This window comes from Periophthalmus magnuspinnatus, chromosome 7, assembly GCF_009829125.3.
Source record: "Periophthalmus magnuspinnatus isolate fPerMag1 chromosome 7, fPerMag1.2.pri, whole genome shotgun sequence".
Taxonomy (NCBI): Eukaryota; Metazoa; Chordata; class Actinopteri; order Gobiiformes; family Gobiidae; genus Periophthalmus; species Periophthalmus magnuspinnatus.
Window position 1 is genome coordinate 34,459,482 of NC_047132.1, and position 6,095 is coordinate 34,465,576.

Sequence of the window (6,095 nt, forward strand, 5' to 3'; positions counted from 1 at the left end):
TTCGGCGGCGTTAGCTTCGGCGTCGTTAGCTTAGGCGACGTTAGCTTAGGCGACGTTAGCTTAGGCGACGTTAGCTTAGGCGACGTTAGCTTTGGCGACGTTAGCTTAGGTGACGTTAGCTTAGGCGACGTTAGCTTAGGCGACGTTAGCTTAGGCGACGTTAGCTTAGGCGACGTTAGCTTAGGCGACGTTAGCTTCTCCTTCAGACAGATATAAGGCAGCGTCCAGCATTTCTGACCAGAACTGAAGAAGTGACTTTGGACCAGCAGCAAAACGACTTCACTCTAAAACTTTCCGTTTCACTCGGTCGTGGGCCTGAAAATAAGAATAACACATTTGTTTTTGTTGCGGCTGAACGTCGTGTGATTGTTTAAATAAAAACTGAACAGCTGTGGGTTTGACACTGGGCCTTTTTCCTCCACTCGTGTGTTTTGTACTTCAGTCCACATCATCTGAACGACAGAATATGCTACGATGGACAACTCCACCTCTGAGGACGAGACTCTCCAAAACCACAAAGCGTCTTTTTAGTCTTTTTAAGACAAAACAGGAGTTCGCTTTGTTCCTCGTGAGGTTTTTCTGTCAGAGTCGAGTCGACTCAAGCATAAAACTGTCTAATGTAACACACGGCCCGCACACTCATTTACTCCTTTATATCATAAGCTCTGTCCCTATCCTCCTCCCTCTGTCCTCCCCCTTCTTCCTCCATCCTCCTCCCCTCCTTCCTCCACCCTCCCTCCATCCTCCTCCCCTCCCTCCTCTCCCTCCCTCCATCTTCCTCCCCTCCTCCCTCCATCCTCCCCCCCTCCTTCCTCCACCCTCCCTCCATCCTCCTCCCCCTCGGTCCTCCTCCCCTCCTTCCTCCACCCTCCCATTCTCCTCTCCTCCGACACAGAGCAGAGCAGTGATGCGTGTCTTAGTGAAACCTGGTGAATAGTAATGAACTGTGGCCGTGTCTATTTGAAGAAAAGAGAAAGAGAGAGGGAGGAGAGAGGGGGAGGAGAGAGAGGGAGGAGAGAGGGGGAGGAGAGAGAGGGAGGAGAGAGGGGGAGGAGAGAGGGGGAGGAGAGAGGGAGGAGAGAGGGAGGAGAGAGGGAGGAGAGAGGGGGGAGAGAGAAAGAGGAGAGAGGGGGAGGAGAGGAGAGGGAGGAGAGAGGGAGGAGAGAGGGGGAGAAGAGGGAGGAGAGAGGGAGGAGAGAGGGGGGGAGGAGAGAGAGGGAGGAGAGAGAGGGAGGAGAGAGAGGGAGGAGAGAGGGAGGAGAGAGAAAGAGGGAGAGAGGGAGGAGAGAGGGGGAGGAGAGAGGGGAGGGGAGAGAAAGAGGAGAGAGGGAGGAGAGAGGGGGGAGGGAGTGCAGGGTAAACGTCTCCAGGCTGGTGCAGGTTTGGCCACATGAGCTGGTCTGAAAAACCTTTTGTTTTGTGTTGGATAAATCTCTGTCAGTTTAACCAAAGGGGGCGCCACCTGCTGTCGTCTGATTGGTCGTTTGTGATGATGTCATACTCCCATGTCCGTGTGGATTACGTTTACAAAGCTGAGCAGATAATCAAATTTTAATCAACAGTGAAAACATCGGCTGGAGAAAATGAGTGAAAGACTTTTATTTGTTTATAATGAGAGAAAATATAATGAATAAAAACGAGACTCTGCAGCTTCATAAAAAACTCACAAAGAAAAACTTTATTTTAGACTAAAGTTTGAACAATGTCACAGAAAAGATCTGCCCCGACTAAATGACACTGACCTTAACCGTCCTGACGTCACTGAACCCAAATAAAAACACAAAATAAAAACACAAAAACACAAAATAAAAACACAAAAAACACAAAACAAAAACACAAAATAAAAACAAAAACCTAAAACAAAAACACAAAATAAAAACACAAAAAACACAAAATAAAAACACAAAATAAAAACAAAAACCTAAAACAAAAACACAAAATAAAAACACAAAAACAAAAACACAAAACAAAAACACAAAACAAAAACACAAAATAAAAACACAAAAACAAAACCACAAAAAACAACAAAATAAAAACAAAAACACAAAAACACAAAATAAAAACACAAAAACACAAAAACACAAAAACAAAAACACAAAATAAAAACACAAAATAAAAACACAAAACAAAAACACAAAATAAAAACACAAAAACACAAAAACAAAAACACAAAATAAAAACACAAAATAAAAACACAAAACAAAAACACAAAATAAAAACACAAAACAAAAACACAAAATAAAAACACAAAACAAAAACACAAAACAAAAACACGAAACAAAAACACAAAACAAAAACACTTTCACTGATTTGGGCTTCACTCAGTAAACAGCAGATCATTGTTCAGGCGTTTAAAGCAGCGAGAGGAGAAGGAGGAGAGGAGGGAAAGAGGGAGGGAGGGAGAGGAGAGGGAGGGAGGAGGGAGAGGAGAGGGAGGAGAGATGCAGGAGGGAGGGAGGGAGAGGATAGGAGAGGGAGGGAGGGAGGGAGGAGGGAGAGGAGAGGGAGGGAGAGAAGAGAAGGGAGGGGAGAAAGAAGAGAAGGAAAAAAAACGAGAGGGAGGGTGGAAGGGAGGGAGGTGGGAGGGAGAGAAGAGAAGGGGAGGGAGAGAGGGAAGGAGGGACAAGGACGGAGATAGAGGGAGAGAACAGAGAGAGTGGGAGGGGGGAGGAGCAGAAGGGGCTTTGGGGGAGGTATTTGTAGAGGAAATGGACCAAAGGGTGAGACGGGTGAGGCACCTGTCGTCTTTAAACTTGTGGACAAAGGACAGGAGTCACCTTCACCAAAGTACTGAGTAGTTTAATAGTAACATTTAAAAGTACTCGGATACTCAGTGTGTAAAGCTCAACGTGAAGCCCCCCCGCGTCACCCCCCGACCTCTCACCCCCACCTCAGCTCCTCTTTCATCCCTCCATCCAAAGCTCTCTGGCAAACTGCCAACTTTCAATCTTAAGAACTCAAAGAAAAGCCCCAAAAAAAAAGACTCGTTTAAAACCACAAGCCGTTCACACTCACATTTTAAAAAATATTTCCCACGTGAAGAAAGAAGGAGTGAGAGGAGGAGGAGAGTGCACAGAGGGAAGGAGTGTACAGAGGGAAAGAGAGAAGGAGTGAGAGGAGGAGGAGAGTGCACAGAGGGAAGGAGTGTACAGAGGGAAAGAGAGAAGGAGTGAGAGGAGGAGGAGAGTGCACAGAGGGAAGGAGTGTACAGAGGGAAAGAGAGAAGGAGTGAGAGGAGGAGGAGAGTGCACAGAGGGAAGGAGCGCAGAGAGGGAAGGAGCGTACAGAGGGAAGAGAGAAGGAGTGAGAGGAGGAGGAGAGTGCACAGAGGGAAGGAGTGTACAGAGGGAAAGAGAGAAGGAGTGAGAGGAGGAGAGCACACAGAGGGAAGGAGTGTACAGAGGGAAGAGAGAAGGAGTGAGAGGAGGAGGAGAGTGCACAGAGGGAAGGAGTGTACAGAGGGAAGGAGAGAAGGAGTGAGAGGAGGAGAGCACACAGAGGGAAGGAGTGTACAGAGGGAAGAGAGAAGGAGTGAGAGGAGGAGGAGAGTGCACAGAGGGAAGGAGTGTACAGAGGGAAGGAGAGAAGGAGTGAGAGGAGGAGAGCACACAGAGGGAAGGAGTGTACAGAGGGAAGAGAGAAGGAGTGAGAGGAGGAGGAGAGTGCACAGAGGGAAGGAGCGTACAGAGGGAGGGAGAGTACAGAAGGACAGAAGGAGGGAACTTATAGAGGGGAGGAGTGCACAGAGGGAGGGAGGGTAGAGAGGGGGAGTACAGAGGGAGAGAGCGTACAAAGAGAGAGAATGTGTAGAGAGAGAGATGGAGAGAGCATACAGAGGGAGAGATGGAGAGAGCGTGTAGAGAGAGAGATGGAGAGAGCGTACAGAGGGAGAGATGGGGAGAGCGTGTAGAGAGAGAGATGGAGAGAGCGTACAGAGGGAGAGATGGGGAGAGCGTGTAGAGAGAGAGATGGAGAGAGCGTACAGAGGGAGAAATGGAGAGAGCGTACAGAGAGATGGAGAGAGTGTGTAGAGGGAGAGATGGAGAGAGCGTGCAGAGGGAGGAGGGTTTGTTGAATTGTTATTCATGTAACGTTTCTTCAGATTCATGGTTTGGGCGAGTGAGCCCCTGTCTCTCTCTTTCTCTCTTTTCATTCTGCCTTCTCTCCGTCCACATAGTAGCTCCACCCCCTCCATCCCCATTGTCTTGATGCTCAGTCTGAAGCAGAGGGGATGCTGTGCGCCGCTCGCCGTGGCTCAGGGACAAGGGAGGAAGGAGGCAGAAGGTAAGAGTCACAGATTTACATCATTTTGTGACGTTTTGAGGCGAACGCGGCGTCACTTCAGGAGCAGTTATATAAACTGTTCATTCAGAGGGTTAGCGACCCGCGGCGAGGGGCTGTTTGGCTTTTCCAGACTGCAGAGTGAAAGTATGTGGGCTCCTTTTGTGCCACTATCACTGATCACATTATTATAGTCAAACTTTGGTCCATTGACTTTAATCCTGACACGTGTAATCCTGGTATTTTAATTGGCTCTGGTGAAAAAGGGCCATGTTCAGGGATTACGGCTGATCCTCCTGTGGCTGTGATGCTCCTTCTTGTCTGGACCTGGTCTGACTCCAGGCTCCTCTGTGACGGGACGGACGTAACACTGATGCTGCGTCTCACCTGGAAAACAAGACTCACCGCACGTCACGTCGGAGAGGAAGGTTAAAACATCAGATACAACAGATTAGCTCTAAACTGAACTGAAGGATTAAAGTTTAAAATGAAGACAAAGACTTTAAGGATTGAAAGGTGGAGTTTAAAATGGCAGTTCTGTTTAGTGTTTCAGTGTGTGACCTTATACACTGATCATATTATAACATTAAGGCTCATCACTGTGAGCTGATGCTGTTTGGACTAAAGTTTAAAACGAGGACAAGGAGCAGAAGCTGTTTGTGTTTTCATGAATGTTGTAAAACGCTCAGTCTGCCACACGAAACAGAAACCGCCACAAAGTTCAGTGTCTTTTATGTTCACGTTCAATAAAACAGAATTGGAACGTCGTGGAACAGAGAAAGAAAAGTCGTTTTTACTCAGTTTGTTATAGATCAATAGAATTTAGTTTGTGGACCTGAACTGTAAAATAAATAAATAAATAAAATATTGTTAATAAAATGTAAAACTTAAACATGTAAAGATGTGAAACGTGAAGTCTCTGAAGAGAAAAGGTTTAAAACAGCAGAGAGGACATGAGGATTCTGGAGTCTGCTGTAAAAACGTCGAGTTTTAGGGCCTTTCTGGTGCAGAGTTCAGCGTCTTCAGCAGAAACACAGATATGTCTTATTATAGTGACCACTCAGACCGGCCTCATCATCTAAATACGAAACAGTTTGTGGATCTGAACAAAAATAAAGTTTAATGTAAATAATGATAAACATGATTCTTTTAAAAACAGTGCACTGCCCAAATAACAGGCTCAGCTGCTCAGAACTGTCCTGAGGTTAAACTATTCTGAACTGTCCGTCCATCCATGTTCTTCCTCTTCTCCAGGGCCAGGTCGTGGGGGCAGCAGTCTAAGTAGGGACTCACAGACTTCCCTCACCCCAGACACTTCCTTGATTTCCTCCGGTGGGACCCCAAGGCGTTCCCAGATGGAGAGACATAGTCCCTCCAGCGTGTCCAGGACCTTCCCCGGGGTCTCCTCCCGGTGGGACATGCCCGGAACACCTCCGACAGCCACGAGATGCTGTAAAGACGTGTCAGCCAAGACAGCCCCACAACATCCAGAGACTTAAGGTACTCAGGACGGATCTCGTCCACCCCCGGAGCCTTGCCAATGAGGAACTTCAACCACCTCAGTGACTTCAGCCAGGGTGATGGACAAGTCCACCTCCAGGTCCCCAGTCTCTGCTTCTTCTTCTGAAGACATGACAATGGGATTGAGGAGATCCTCAAAGTATTCTTTCCACCGCCTGACAACATCCCCAGTCGAGGTCAGCAGTTCTCCACCCGCACTGTAAACAGTGTTGGTGAAGCACTGCTTCCCCCTCCTGAGGCGTCGGATGGTTTGCCAGAATCTCTTTGAGACCGTCCGATAGTCCTCCTCCATG